General features: G+C 41.1%; 1 long non-coding RNA gene across 5 annotated transcripts; it reads right to left on the bottom strand.

Annotated features, from left to right (window-relative positions):
* Positions 1-9,859: 9,859 nt before the first annotated feature.
* LOC135245026 (uncharacterized) lies at positions 9,860-14,591 on the bottom strand. Of its 5 annotated transcripts, none has more exons than XR_010327123.1 (2): positions 14,194-14,591; positions 9,860-11,275 (listed from the first exon to the last, which is right to left on the bottom strand). It is a non-coding gene; the product is annotated as an uncharacterized LOC135245026 (long non-coding RNA). The 5 variants fall into 5 exon arrangements; XR_010327122.1 differs by having other exon boundaries at positions 14,285-14,591; XR_010327125.1 differs by lacking the exon at positions 14,194-14,591 and adding an exon at positions 14,138-14,174.
* Between the last annotated feature and the right edge of the window lie 2,440 nt (positions 14,592-17,031).

The following is a 17,031-nucleotide window of genomic DNA, read 5'->3' as shown; positions in this document are numbered from 1 at the left end:
TGACGTGCACAAGTTTGAGGCATACTGTATGATGCTATGACAAACTCACATCCTTTCTTTGCTTCGGTAACATATCAACAATGAAGTGGACTTTAAAGACCTATAATTTGTAGACTGTACAATGCAATTGTAATATCCAATTTTTAGGTTTACTTGCAGAGCAAACAAGGCCTATTATTTACAATGAAGATAGCTTGTCACAATTGCAGTGCACAAAAAGCACAATTAAAAAAAAAAAAAAGTAACTGCGTAGCGTGAGGATGTTTAAACCATAAAAAGATTTGGCACAGTGGCAAAATTAAAAATATGTAATGGTTCAAATTGTCCAAATAATTGTGAAACCTACAGTTAAAAATCATCAGATCACAGAGAGGTACTGTTATAAGTGCGTCTATTTGCACTCACACACACACACGCGCATGCAGAATAAAAAAAAAATGCTGATATTTATCATGCAAGAGATGGCAGACACCGATCTCACTTCCTAAGTCTAAATGACAAAGAACGCTTCAGTAATGACCGGAAGGAAGAACGATGTCACTGAGGTCAAGTGGTTCGGTTTCGACACGCTCCGCACCTTAGCGCTGACCCTGAAACAGTTTACATATTTTCCGCAGCGTGACTGTTGATAGGATGAACTGTTCCCGATTCAGATTTTTGCAGACAGAGGGCCCTCTGGTTTCCAGACATGCAAAAGAGATTTACGGCACACCGTGGCCTGTTAACGACATGAGCAGCCATTCAAACCGCAATGTTTCAGCAGGCCGACGCGATTATCCAAACTGACAAACACGGGCTCGCCTTCTCTCCGCTCCTACATCTCAGCCTTTGCTTTACATAAATAAATACTACCCGCAATACGCTGCTCCATACATCTGTCCTCTGAGGGCAGAGCGATGCGATGTGGTTCAGTCATCTGTGGGCACAACAAGAGAGGAGTGGGTGTGAATGATACCCCATCCTCTCCCTCCTTTGACTTATCGTTCTCTTTTGCTCACATTTATTCTACACCCTGCAACCCAGAGTGAAGCAAACTGTCAGCTCAGAGTGCTGGAAAAGAGCCCCCTTTTTTCCCCTCTGAGAAAGATCTTTGGTAGAAACACATCAAGCCAAGAGAGAATACAAACAATTTGAGAAAATGCAGCTGAATTGCTTCTCAGGCAGTCAATGGATTTGACCCCTGGTGCTAAAACCTCAGACGGAAAGCAGAGTTCATATTTCAACAAAAACCAAGAAGCCGCTCTCAGTGATAACATTTATTCCATCTGAGCTTTCATTTTTTATAGTTCTTTTTGAAAATTATTTTGAACATTTGACTGCATATTAATTTTATTTTTTATTTACTTTTGTTTTTTGTAAAGTTATTCAATGTTTTGTTTTAAATGTCCACATGATAAACACATCTAAGTAGCATTCACACCACTGGCAAAATTGTAATAAAGTGGGAACACTGGGCTCCTCAAATTTCATGCACAATTTTTTTTTGCATCTTCACAATTTAAAAAAAAAAAATTTTTTTGAGGGGGGGGGGGGGGGATACTCAAAACATTGACAACAGGAGATACAGTTTGCCGACACAAAGCACAAAGCTCTCTCCAGAGGCTGGTGGCTAAAATGACTTTCGATATTTGTAAAGATTCTTGTCAGCCTTGCCAAAGGTCATGTAGAACAGAACGTCGATATCTCTCACAATAAACTTGAGGAGAGTAAACTTTCTGTGAGTGCGTGTGTGGGGGGAGTAAACAAAATTTCTCTTTCTTCAGCCGTCAATCTGGGCTCTTAACTCTCTGTTCTCAAAGAGAGCTGTTAAAGGCGTGCCCGGGAGAAGAGCGTCTGAGAGGACAGGGGCATGAGCGCAGCCGTAAACAAGGCGGTCTGGCAGAACGGTCAGGGAGCTGGGCTCGCTACTCAAAGTGTTGGATTCCCAGCTGGGGTGCTGTCAGTGCACCCTTGAGCAAGGCACTTAACCCAAATTGCTTCAGTAAAATATCCATTGGTACAAATGGATTACAGTATAGGACAAAAAAAAACTAGATACAGTATAACTGGTAAACACAACTCTGGATAAGAGCACCTGCTAAATGGCTAAATGTATTGCAATTTGTCAAATGTTAAAAACATCTGAAATCAGGCTAAATAAAAAATAAAAAATCTGATATCAGGCGGGAATAAATTAAAATAGAAATAGACATCATATTTTGTCCTCTTCTCTTAACTTTCAGCTACTCTGATGCTTCTTTGGCACTAACATGAAAGGTTAGCTAATTCTGGTACTACACATCCCATATTACCCAAGTAGTGTGTAGAGATTGATATTTTAATCATCACTGTTTACCTGTAAGAGCTCCACTAAACAGCTGACAAACTGCTTTATCGGATTATGTGAAGCATACAATTGTGTACAGAGAATTTAATTCACCTCCTACTTCCAAAGATTTGCAGAAAACCCAATTGACTCGACCAATTAGAAGTATACCAAAAATACAGATTACGGTGAAAATGTATGACAGGGTACAGTTTTGTATGTTTCTTTGGTACACATTCTGAAAGTATGCATGGTGAGGATGTTAGGTGTAAACTGATCTGATCTGACTGGGACAGAGGATCAGTAAAAAAAAAGGCTAACGCTTACACTCGGGACATAGCTTTGGATCAGACAGACATGGGACAGTAAAGGTTAGGCCCATATAGGAGGCCAAGGTGAGAAGAGCTTTATCAGACCCATAGCCCACTTGAGTGCAAAGTCTGCGATTTCAACTTAGCTGACCTCTCTGCAGTCCATATGAAAGCTCAAGCGAGACCTAGAGTGCATTAGAGTGGTCCTCTGCCTTTGTAACCCCATACGGCAGCACAAGGTATGCTTTATAGGACTATATTTTATTGCACAGGACTTGCTACAAGCATATGGAAAACGCCTATGCAGAATATAATTAAGTATAGAAATATACTTTTTTTAAATGTATCTATATACAAGGATTACAAGGATCTTCTGCATGTACTCACAACAGACACAATAGTTTCAGATATACTTTTCAATCATACAAATCATTGTAATGCGGACTGATCCAGATTGTTGCAGTATAGAGTGTGATCCAAATCGATATAAAAGCGATATAAAAAATTCATTTGCATCACCATAAACTTTCAGCAAAAGACAAGGAGACTGCAGTGCTACAAACTCTGACGCATCCACACTGTTCCCTCGTCTTCCTCCACCACACACACACACACACACACACACACACACGCACACGCACAAACACACACACACTCACACACACACACACACACAAATCTGCCTGTGTCAGCCTTGATGTCGCTGGTGCAGTGTCTGCAGCATAAATACCAACAACATGTATTTGTCATGCTGCAAAGCTAACAATGACTGGCCATTATGACCACCCTCTGCCCTATGCTTTATGGGGGAGTCTGTAATTGAACGCTGTAAATCAGCGCAGTTTGAGTTATGTGCAGACGGCAGAGGCCATCTGAAGTTGCTTAGATTCGCTCTTCCTCCGACCCCCCTTCTTCTCTCCCTCATAGCCTCTCTTCTGCTTTTTCTCTCCTTCTTCCTCTTCCTCAGTTACCCAAGTATGCCCTGTCTGTTGTAGTTGTCCTGTCTCCTCTTTTCTCCTTTCTCAGCTATTGCTTTCAAGAGCTCATGTGCCACTCTCTTGCTCACATGTTCACATCCTCGATTGCTTTGCACGCTTGTAATGGAACACTGAGGCTTCATGACCCCAGCAATGAGCACAGCTACAACACTTAACGGATTAATCAGCTTCATCTAATGATTCTCCTTAACGAAACAATATACAACACAATAAACTCTTATATAGTTCTCTTTGTGCGTACAATATGATTGGTTCAAACCAGTTGGATTATACAGATCTCTACTGTACCTCTAGCATGGAACACCGTTTCTCTTATAACAGGTCGTAATTGAAATCCACATGTTGGATGTTTGTAAGGGGAAACAGCCAACAGAATACTATGATATGCTCCACCCAGGGCTGTGTACTTGAATACAGTAAGTCACAACACATCCTAAACCCCACATCGGTGGTTTGAAAAGTAGAAAGCAAGAGCACAAAAAAGGAATTTTAAAAAGATACTTCAACTAAGAGGCAATTTGCTTGGAAGCCACAAAAGAATGTCACTGGTAAATGCCACAGTTTAAGTAATGACTGCACTGGAAACTCATTTGAAATTGTTGCCAAAAAAAAAAAAAAAAACCTGTAAGCCATCAGTTTAAGAATGCTCGCTGTCGTTTCCTACATTTTTTTGTGTGGTGCGCGTCTTGACGATGCGCATAGAAAATGGTCAGCGAGGGCCTATGCGGACGGTAACAAGGTCCACCCCGTCACCACGTTCACTCTGCGTGACCTCAGCACGATTAACCGCAAGGGGAGTTCACGCCGCTGCGGCTTTCGCACCGAGGTGAGAGACCGAGTATACTTCTGCATACTCTCTCTCCATACGATCTGAACAGTCACTTTCTTTCAGACGGAGGGACGGAGGGATGGAGGGATGGGAGGGGCCGGCCTGTAATAGGACTGGCCACGTGGACCCATCTTCCGTGCCCTCTTCTTCTTCTCTCAACTTCTCTCTCCCTCTGTTCTGCCTGACTGCACCACCTGATTTAATGATCTCACAGCTGGGCGAGAGAGAGAGAAAGGCAGTGGGAGAGCGAGAGGGTACAGTAATGTCATACTGAGATTATGAGGTGAGGTGACTCACTGAACCTGAATTTCTCCCTCTCTTTCTCTCTCCCTCTCTTTCTCTCTCTCTCTGCCCTTTTTCCCCCCTTGTTCCGGGGCTCCCTGCCCCCCTCCCCCCCCCCCCCTTCCGTCACTCTCAGGACAGGGTAGAGAGGAGTCTGTCACTGTATCTGCGACTCATTCCTATATCCCTGATATTGCGTTTCATTTGCGGCTGTCACTCACAGGGCCTGTCAGAAATCAGGGCATGCATTTCAAACGGTTTTTTCCTCCCTTATTTCTGAGTGGGTTTCAGTCAGAGTGACAGTCGGGAAGAGAGAGGGACAGTATCTGTCGGGGGTTTGCAATTTCAACCGCACAGATAAACTCACGATAGGAAAAGGGACCGAGATGTGTCCATATGTCAGCCTGTATATACAGCAGACACGTACACATACACTCACACATGCACAGGCGCATGCAAATCATTTTAATTGTATTACAGTCCTGACACAATCTGAGATTATCTACAGGGGTTACGATGATCAATAAAAATCATTTCACATGCTGTTTTTCTACTGTTCGTCCACTCACTGGTATCCTAGCCTTTTCTGAGGTCCATGCAGGTATTTACTGTGTAAAAACACTGGCAGTTCTGTTCAGTTTTGTCCTTTTGTGTGTAATTCATATCCGTAAATCATCTAACTTATAAATCCAAACTGAAGCTGGAAGTGGACACAGTGCACAATCCAACTTGGTCTGTAACGTGCCAGGGGAATAGGAGGGCAGCACTGTGGCCTGCAGCCAGACGTCATCCTGTAAGCAGACATTTGCAGATTCCACACAAACTCCTGAGCAAAGTACATGTGTGTTAAGGCTATCAGATTTAAAAAAAAAAAATTGTATTATTGTATGGAAAGCACTATATGACCAAATTTACAATTTTTTGAGATAACACTAGTTGTGCTAAATCGGTCAATTTAGTCATACCATTTATTTAGCCTCATGCCATTTTGCAAACCAGAGTTTATAAAAGAGTTTATTATTATTGTATTTAAATATCGGTCATTAAAATAGTTAGGATACTATATCATCAATATTATTTTTATAATGACTTACTTGCAGGTTAGCCTTATTTTAATATCGCACTAATCTAGTCAATCGGAGAGTGTATTACGTGATTATAAAGAGAACCCTGATGAGAGCTATAGCCTCAGTAATCCATACCAGATAGCACAGTAATTATATAATAAATACTGATAATGCAGTAGAGGCTGCCGACTCCACTCTAGTCTCCAAGTACATCGGGCAGAGAGACGCCCAGCGGAGCGGATCCGCATCTAGGGGTAGTTCGTCAGACTCGCCGCTTGACCTCATGTTCCGACTGCAGTCCGTTCAGGTGACACATAAATAAATAACCACGCGCTGCTCTTCCCGGGCGACCGGGCTACCTGAGACTGCACGAAGACACGCGCACCTGATACCCCGGTCCAAAAGCGTCATCCTTCGAGCTTTAAAACTTTTATAATTGAAGGTCTACACCTGTATTATCCCATGAATACCATATAGCATTTTTAGAGAAGTACACCTCAAGACTCCCGATAGGCTAAAGTATGCGTTCGACTTAAACTCTCCATGGCACATCACTTTTTGACATAGTAGCTATGCTGTAGGCTAAGCTATATCGATTTGACTTCTGGAAAGACAGCCTACAAGTGGATAAAGACGGTACATAATTTTCAACAAATGCACACATACTTCTTATAGTGTAGCTTAACCCACGAACACTAATTTAATTAGCGGTTGCCCCGCAAAATAAATAAATAAATACATTAATGAATTAATGAAATAAAATAAAAATGTGGACAGAAATTCTTTTGCTTATCCTTATCTTCCAGGTCGACTCGAAGTAAGTGCACACAAAGCTAATATTCTAGAAGTGCACACGTATTAGGCTATAATAAAGCACTTCAAATGTATTATTGTTGTTATTATTATTATGTTATCACAATACAATGCATTGTTTATTAATACTTAAATTTGAAGCCGCGCATGTAGCAGCTTCTTTTTAATTTCTTCGCATAAATAATCTACCTGTCCCGTTGCTCCAAAATTATACACGAATAATTACAAGTGCTATGCTGCGCATCGTGATACCTGCTGGTAGCAAAGTATCGTCAGTCCAAAGCTCGGAGACGTTAGTTTAGACAGTTACAAGCGCAATGTCGAGTCTGTTTGAATCTTGTGAGATGACAAAAATATGAAAGTCATTACACCTTACCTGCTTCGTCCGTGTCCGTCGGGGGCTGAGTGCCTGGAGATTCAACCAACGGTCCCGCAGTCCTGCTATGCAAAGAGTGGAGGTGTTCACACTCACTCACTCTCGCTGTCTCTCTCTCTCTCTCTTCTCTTTCTGCACCTTCTTCGGTCCCACTCTTTAGCTATATGTCCTCCTCTCACCGAGGTTAAGGACCTTACAGTTCTCTCAAGTGGCTATTCACACTCATTCATTCCTTTACAACTTAGCCTCAGCAAACTGCCCCCTCCTCTCTCTTTTCCTCACGCACTTCTTTCGCGTCAGTACGCTCGCGCTGGGCATTAACGGATTATATATTGCGCCCCTCGATCTTGCACGAGCCAGCACTAACGCATATTGCCAGCTAAGTTGTGAGTCGAGTCGAAGCGAAGAGATAGTTATTTGAAACTTGCTTTTTTGAATTATGCATGCCCGTGTATATGAAGCATAGTTATGTTTAAACTGTTTTATAATTATTCTATTGCATAATAGTCAATTTCTAAAACTAGTCATATTCTTAATATTATCTCGTCCAACGCAGTTGATTGGCTATAGATATAAGCATCGTTTCCTCTTTACTGTTCGCTCATATGCATCTGTAGATTACCCAGACTGACTCCTGTGTTAATTCTCTTTCGCAGTTTCGTATTATCACTAAAGGGAATGATTAGAAGAATACGCGGCATCATTGCACCAACGTTTCCCCTTTGTGAGTTAAGACCTTTCCCACCACTCCTGTAACTAAGACTGATCAAAAATTCACCTGCACCCTTCTTTGGTGGACCCCGATTTGCATTGCAGGACAGTGCTCGCCTGCCCCCTGTTGCAGTAGTTCGACAGTCTTAGATATATCTTGGGAATGTAAGTCTGGTCAGTTAGCGCCCCCACGTGCAGACCCTTCATCAGTTTTTTTCCCCCTGTGGGAATATAATTTGATTCCAAAAAGAGCTCAAAACCGTTCAATCACGAGCTCATTGTGTTGGAGAACGATGTGCCTAGATGGATCCAGTAAGACCTTTTATATCTGTATGTTCAAGCACACACCAAATCATTTTTATGGCCAGCCCCACAGGAAAGCAAGCTAGTTTCCAAACAGCAGACATACAAGATTACAGAAACTAGTGTACTCAACTGCAGTATACTTAGTTTGATTATCTAGAATCTATCAAAAAAAAAAAAAAAAACAATTGTAATGATACTACTGCAGTTATTTTGCTTAAAGATGGCAAAGTTGAGAACATCTCTGTGTGGTGATGTTGTACTGATTCTGTGTAGATCCTGTGACCTCTGTAATATTATTGATTAGCTGACAATGTGGGCAAAATTAATTATCCAGATGATGTGAAAAATCAATGGATAAGCATAAAATACAAATTTAATGCAGCGTGACACCCTAAAAAATGGATACTTTGCGCTCTCCTTGCCAGTCCTCTACCGAAAGAGATGCCACAGGTGTGCCGTATATGCCAGCATAAGCTCAGCATGTCACCGTCACCCTCGGTGCCTGCGAGAGATCAGGGCATGCATTTCAAATCGCATTGGCCCCCGTACTTCTGAAGTGGATTTCAGTCAGAGCGGCAGACATGCAGAGCAAGGGACTGCCTGTCATTGGCTGGGACATTTTAAACCACACAGATAAGCTCTGATAGAAGAGAGACTAACGGCCGTACGGATGGTGTTCTGGAGGGAGGGAGGAAGAGAAACAGGCGTCGGACTTCCACAGACATCTAAAAATCTTAAGAGAATATTCACAAAAATGTGCATGAAGATATCCAACATACTCAGAATCTTTAATTTGATAAAATAATGAGTCAAAGGGACCCTTTGGATTCATTTTAAATATAGTGACTAGTTTGATAAGTCAAATGATAATAAGAAAGGGACTCATACCAAATAGTGGATTATTATTAAGAGGATTATCCTGATGGGTGACAAAGGAAAAACCTGAATAAACAAGTGGAGACACACAACTAATACAGATGCTTCCATACAGGTGTATTGCAAGACACAATTAAGCAATTATCATCCTATCATTCTCTGTGGAGTGCATACAAATGTTGAGCAGCCCAGTTGACCTTGAATTTGGATCAAGTTGACAAGAGGAAAAGACCTAAATGACTTTGAAAAAGTTAATTATTGGGGCACGGACCTTCAATCATAAAGGCTGCTCAGCTGACTAGTGTTTCAATAGGAACAGTGACTAAAGTGACATCTGCATTTAGATCTATGAGAAAGACAACAGTAAACAGGGCTGGAAATTGTGGTTCGAAAGCATACATTCGATGACTGATGTGAATGCAATAGTGCGATATGTAAGGAAAAACAAAAGAGCAACACTTCCTCAGGTGACTGAGAATGCCAATGCAGGACGTGATCAGACTGTGTCAGCAAGAACAGTCTGCTGACAACTACATAGAGAGGGATGCTATAGTAGGGTTGCATGGAATGAGGGGTCACTGAATGGTTTGAGGAGCAAGACAATGATGTGAATCACATGCCATGGCCTCACAGTCACCAGATCTCAACTCAATTGAACACCTACGCGAGATTTCGGACCGAAGTGTTAGGCATGGATGGATAGAATATATAGGCCCAGATTCACCAAGTGATTTTAGAGTCTGTCAAAAAACATAAAAATCAAAGTAACAACACTTCACCAGTTTAAGTTTATAAGATCCTTGTTTTTGTACCGTTCATTTAAAGTTTCTAGTTCCCCGTTGTGTGTGCAGTTTTTTTTTTCAGCAGCAGACGAAACAGCAATTAAGCAAGTGCTTTGAGTTGATAATCACCTCTCATCTGAATTAGTCATTTACAGCAATCTGATGTCTGACATATTTAAGGACTTACTAATCAAGCACATCACTCCTGATTACAAGTGCATTTATTTTCTGCTATCAATTCGGTGGCAATTCTCTCAGTGAGAGGATTATACTAGACAGAGAGTAGGAATGAATCTTTAATATTATTGTGCAATTCCTCCTGACAATATGGTTTGATCGCCATCTAGTGGTGTAAACACCAAACTAAAAGTGTATTATTAAACAAGAAAAATCTATTAAACCAATGCAAGTTTAGTCTTCTGATGTAGCTCGACTGTATAAATATCCAAAACATTTTGTTGCACCAAGCGCATCTGTACAATTTTTCACCAAGAATCCCAGAGTCGCTGACCGCAATAAGCACAACAGAAAGGCCGGGCTCCACTGCGAACCTGCTGGTGTCTTCGTAGGTATTGTAAGCTGCTTGATTGAAGCTGTCCCCACACACTGTGCAAAAACAAAGGGTCTCTCAGAAGAGTGAAGTTTAATATGGGCTTTTAAAGCATTTAGATGGCTGAAATCCCTGGAGCAGTGGATGCATTTGCACTCCCTGTCTGGACCTGCAAGTCTGACGGTGACACGGGAGCTTGATAAGAGAACGAAACCGTTTCTCAGAAGCCGTGAGGTCTTTCCATTTTGTGACTGAGGAGGTGTGGTGTGGTTAGGGCGCCATCTGCAGGCGGCGAGGGAGGGTTTTAGCTGGCCTGCTTCTACAGCAGTAGGCAATTACAGCGACTGGCAACTGTTTACCTGCTCTGTCTGTGCGCGTTTCGTTTGTTCGTTTGGGTACACGTTCACGCAGTTGAAGCGCACAGTTAAGCCCGTGTGTGTCTCGTACTTGCGGACAGTGCGGTTTGCGGGGAGAGGAACATCAGGACTCGCCACAGTGACCATTTGACATTTTGTGCAGTTTAAGTTGCCCCAGGTCACTGTGGGCAGCAGTGCGGCCGCTCCCCCTGGTGAATTATCTCATGCCAGTTTAACTGAGCCTCGCTGCCACAGGTCTCTCCACACAGGGCGCGGTGCGCTGGCTCCCTCTCGACATGCTTTTGTGTGTGCACTGCACTCCCGGGTGTCTTGTAAAACCCGAACGTCCTCCCACACAGAGAACAGCGAGGCGGTCCACTTGCCCAAGGAACCTGTGGGCAGTTCACTCAATTCAGTACTCACCCGACCAGATGCCGGTTCTGACGGATCTGGGCCCGGGAAAATAGGGTGCTGGTTCATGCGGCTTTCTGACCGACTGTAGCCCTGCCAACTTGGCTCAGCTCTGAATGTTCCGGAATCCATACTGGGCGATGGAATGAGCTCCCAGCCCCACTTTCCCAGCCCTGGTGTGACACAGTCAGGCTCTGCCATGGGGCCAGCTTCTTGTCTTCAGAACTTTCGGCAGTCTGTCCGGCAACAGACATCTTACCCTTCTCCACCGAATTAAGCCGAGCAGTAAACTTATACAGCTCCTGTGAGGGGAGACAATAAAAATATTAAGAACAGACAATTTGAGCGAACCCCAAATTGATATTTTATTAATGATTTAAATCAACTAAATTTGATAAGAAAACTGAATTCATTATAGAAAAAGGGTAAACAGGTTTACTACTCTGGGGGAATATCATTTAATTTATTCTCTTTTTCATTACACAGCATGAGTTAATTTTCTATACAACAGTACCTCAGTTTTTCCCAGTTGAATGTTTTTTTAAGAGGTGAATCAGGCTGAGTGCAGAATCAGCGATTTTTAACACAAGATAATAGTGTTAGTATAAAGCCCCTGAGAGAGTGGCACAATGTGGCACGGATGACATCAAAAGGTTCTTTCTGAACAGTACAGCCTGGTTATTTTGTGCAGAGGGGCTACTCCTCCTTAATTATACAAAATTACATTATAGGTTTAGCTACATCAACTCAACCATCCTAATTACACACGCTTGCTTTATTAGCTATCACTGCCTACTCCCCTTTTGCATGTCAAGATAACAGGATGTCAATCAAACTTTTTTCATCATCTCTGCAACAGAAAGGGAAGTGGATTCACAGTGGATTCAGTCCCATTATGTGGCTGGATCCACATAATGGCCACCTCCATCTTTAGAAAAACTCTGGACAATAAGAGGATGAAGGCACTTATCTCCTACAGGCCTGTGTTCAGCAAGGTCACAATGAACAGGAACAGGGGGTACATATGCACTTTGTAAGAACACTGCCTTTTCCGCAGTAACAAAGTTACAAATGTACACTTGTCATAGGAAATGCACTCTTACTACACAAGCGTAAAAAAAAACACAATACAAATGGAAATGAGAGAAATGTGGCTAATCTTCCAGTCTCAACTACTCTGGTAGAACATTGTTTAACCTACTTTTTCACAGTACAGTATGATTATCTTTTCTATGCATAGCAAGCTCATTTTTTCCAGTTCAATATTTTCATTAACAGAGGCTACAGTGCCGACTGATTCCAGAGGTTAGTACTACATCTTCGTCATTCCAGTCTTAATTCATTTTTCAAATGTTAGAAAACAGTGCATTCAATATGATATTTAAAGCCATCTAAGTCCTGATATTCTTGCAAAGTGACGGCTCAAATGATTGATCGAAGGCAGCTGGTTAGAAGGACTGCAGTCTGCATCCAGAAGCTCAAACTCTAGTTCAATATTTGAACCTGACAATTTGAGGCCCAAGGGACCTGGCTCAGACGCAGGAGAAATTGTTCCTTGTCTCCTGGCAAATAAAAACCCCTTCACTAGAATTGTTACATTTAGCCAATACTTAAAAAACAAAATTGTGCATGCTTGTGCTTTACTGTAAATTAAATATATTTACAAGTCACTCCCACTATAGTTATACTACAGGACACAAACTCCTGAAGCAAGACATATTGAGAGTAAAATAGACCGACAAACCACCCCAACTATTTGGAGCATACATTTGGTTTGTCTAACCCATTAGCCATGCCGTGTGCTTAAATTACATAAGCTAAGTGTGGTACGGTAGACACACTTATGGTAAAGCGCATTTAGAAAAACTGCTACCTAATAACCACCAAGCTGTAGGTCAGTGGTGTCCAATCCATCGGCCATGGAAGGCTGAGTGTATGCAGGTCTCATTCCAAACAATCACTACACCTGCTGATTTCACTAATATAATACTGCACCTTCAACCAGAGAGGAGGGGACTAATTAGTGAAATCATTAGGTGAAGTGATTGGTTGGAATGAAAACGTGCACTCTCTTGGCCCTCCATGACACATTGTTGGGCACCACTGCAGTAGGCTACGGTAGCATAACCTGCACAAAATGCTCCGCCCCACACCTGAGGTAAAAGCGTGTACGTCTATGCCCGTTGTACTTCTGATCTCTCCTGTAGTCCAAAGTTTGCTCTTTTGTTTTTAAACTGCTGTCTTTCACAAAAGAAATCAGCTCTTACAAACAGCCTCCCTTCAGCTCACCACAATCCTGCTTGTAACCTATGTGAAATCACCAACGGGTGTGCAACTGGTTTTAACCAGTCAGAACTTCTGAGACTATTAGCATTTTAGGGTAGACTAAAATTATAACAGAATGTCTTAAACAGAAGGCATGGTCCCTGAAGACATTTAAAGAATTAAAATCATTTTCAAATTAATAGTGAAGAGGCCTTTATCTTCACACGTACACAGTGTGCAGGTACCTCGACATCCTCATTGATAAAGACAGGAGAATATCACACACAGACAATGGTCATCAAAAGTTATTTTAATAATGGATTTGTATAAAATGTACATGATAACTAGACCATCCATTGTCTATAGCCGCGTATCCTTGTCAGGGTCGCGGTGCTGACGATAGGCAACAACTAAAGTACAACAAACAAATTATAAAAGCACTCATGCGCACAGGTCAGCTCATTTTACTGCAATCAGGCTTACAAATCCCAGAGATAAATAATAATAGAAACAAAAGGCTTGTGGGCGTCAAGAATACAGTGACAAATTTTCCTCTACTGGAGAGAGGAAACCACCCAACCTGAACGCGCGCTCTTGTACGTGTTTATCACACAGTAGTAGGCGCCATCATTGTTCGCTCCATTAATTCATTTGTGAACTACACACTAATGCAAGAACTTAGCTAAGTACCTAGCCATTAACACATAATCACGCATACCCTGACACAATACCTCGGCAACAGTCCTTAATTCAGAAAATTAATCGTTGAGACTATATTAAAACAAACGTTTCTCTCAAACAGAATATATTTGCAAATATAATCGTTACTACTGACCACTCTTCCTAAAGCAAAGGTTTGCAAAAGGAAAATGTAATCGAAAAGTTATGGTTGTACCCACTTCAGTAAACGCGCGCACGTCGTTTCAAGAAATTGCACTACCTTATTCATACCCACCTTCATCCTCCTCACCCGGAAGAAAGGTTCCGTTTGCCTAAATGGTTACATTGTTAGCGTTATTGCAAATTAGGACTAATTTAGCACTCACCTTCGAGTATGGTTACGAGTATCTTGCTTGTCGACATACACAGAACTTTTGTTTTACTGCCGGTCATCCTACCGGAGTCCATACCATTGCTTACGGCATTTCATCGTTTGTATCGTTACATTTGTACAGGGGTCAGAATCTCCGAAGTCAGCCTTTCTTTGAAACGGTTTTGACTTGATGCGGGGATCTCTCAGCAATTAATTAAAAATTGTTGGGGGGACCTGTCACTCGCGCGGACGAGAACTTTATATATTTATTCTATGTATGTGTGTGTGTGTGTGTGTGTGAAAGAAACAAAGAAGATTTAATGACAATTCAAAGTCACTTTATTAAAATCATGATCCATCTTGGGAAAACTCATTCTGCACGATATGTGATGTTTTACTGCCCCCTGCTGTGAAAAAATGTATGCTGCACTTATAATGGTGACCCGGTATTTGAAAATTCAGCAAGTAAAAATTATATCTATCCAGTTGTAATGTGCCGCCTTTAGGCCGGAAATTAATTTTTTTCATAAAATAAGTGATGCTACATCACAGATAGCCAGATTTTCTTTTTAAAGAAGCTCATATATCGGCATTTTATATGTTTGTATGTATTTACTAGTTGAGTTAACAAAAATGATAGTTGAAAGAACATAATAAATAAGGCAAATAAATAGCAAAAACAAAATAAATATTCAGAGAAGAAATATTTGATGTCATTGCAAACTGTAAAAAAATGTTTAATTAGTTCTTCACAAGTCAGACACCAGAAGCTTATATAACATTTTTTCCTGAAATATTGATATTTCTGCTTTCATTTTGGCAGATGTAAGTCACTGAAGTGAAATAGGGACTGGGAAACACATTGCAGATCATAATCGCTGTTGTTCATTCACAAATCAACCTTATCAAATTGATAAAAATAAAAAGGAGGACGTTTTCCTGCAATGTGTGCAGCTGAGCAACTTCACTTGTCTAAAACGCTGCGTAAGAGTTTCTGCAGGGTGAATATTTTTCCCACACTCTGACCAAGGGGCATGCTTTCTCTGTCCTGTGAATTTTCTGATGCAGGTAGGATTCACTCCAGAGTTCAATCTCACATGTATCAATCTCAAATTTTTGTCTGTTCTATATTTTTTTCAGGCGGTGCACTCTTCTCTTTTAGAGTGGACTCTGATCTTTTATTCCCCTGAATATTTTCATACCCTGGATGCAGCCATTCACTCCCCACCCACCTATGACAAACTGAGTTTACTGGATTTTTTGTTTTCACAAGCATAACCGACCATCTTCCCTCACAGATCCTCTAGCTCACCGGAGCATGAAGCCTCACCCTCTGTCTCAGTCAGATTTATGCTGTTCTGTCTTCCCTCAGCTTTTCTCTCAAAAACATGTTAGGGTTTAAATAATTGTAAGAGAGCTGCTATAATTGGATGCCGTCAAGCTCGTTTATCTCTGGTTCAATCTGAAGGAATGCTAGATTGAGCTGGTTCTAAAACAGGTTTCTGACAGCGTTGGAGCTCACTGGTGTGTAACATCTCTAAGATCTGTTCTCTTGTATACTTTATTAACATTATATTTGCATGCACTGCACTGTATCGTATCACCTATTTCCTTTTTCTCCCTTTGCTTCCTCTCTCTCTCTCTCTCTCTCTATATATATATATATATATGTGTGTGTGTAGATATATACACATTGTATATAGGTGGGTGACAAATTAAAGGAAAAACCAGCATAAAGTGTCTTAGTAAGGTGTTAAGGTGTCACCACAGGGTGCCAGAACAGCTTTAATGTGCCTTAGCATAAAATCTACAAGTCTCTGCAACTCTATTGGAGGGAGTTCCATTCTCTACTGGAGGGAGTACCATTCCCACTTGAGGATAATATGGTGAAGGATGACTGATCTGACTATATCACTTTTTTCACATATCTGTAGACCAGTTCCTATGGTTTTTTCTCCACTGAACTCTCAAATGTGTGTTCGTCTTTGTAATGAGTGGTTTAGGCACTGCAACCCTACTACAATATTCCGTTCAGTGTAGTTGTCAACAGACCGTTCATGCTGTCAAGTCCTACATTGACATTCTCAATGTTATGTTTCATATTATGTGTCTTCACTTGATGTGCATTTTTACCTCATGCAATTTTACACAAATATTTCCAATGAGGTATGTCAATAGATTTTTGAAGAAATGACAGATGACAAATGATTTCAAGTTCAATAGCTCCTAGAGAATAGGACCTAGGACCTTCAAACCATTTTTAAAATAGTTCACAAACAATAGCCACAGGATGCACAGCCTTTGCTTTGTGCATTTTTACCTCATGCAATTTGATACAAATATTTCCAATTAGGTATTTCAATAGATTTTTGAAGAAATTACAGATGACGAATGCTTTCAAGTTCAATAGCTCCTAGAGAATAGGACCTAGGACCACCAAACCACTTTTAAATTGTTCACAAACAATGGACACAGGATGCACAGCCTTTGCTTTGTGAATTTTTACCTCATGCAATTTTATATGAATATTTCCAATGACATATTTCAATAGATTTTTCAACAAATTACAGATGATACATTCTTTCAAGTTCAATAGCTGCAGGAGAAAAGGACCTAGGACCTTCAAACCACTTTTGAGGCCAATAGCTCCTCTTTTAATTCATCATGAAATTTAACTGAATCAATGCAAAGTAGCAAATGTGGTATTTGTTCAGCCAGTGATAATAATACATCCTAAGTCAGCAGGATAATGATTTTTTA

Source organism: Anguilla rostrata, chromosome 18 (assembly GCF_018555375.3).
Source record: "Anguilla rostrata isolate EN2019 chromosome 18, ASM1855537v3, whole genome shotgun sequence".
NCBI lineage: Eukaryota > Metazoa > Chordata > Actinopteri > Anguilliformes > Anguillidae > Anguilla > Anguilla rostrata.
The sequence above is the reverse complement of the archived record's forward strand: the minus strand, read 5'-3'. Positions and strand labels throughout refer to the sequence as shown.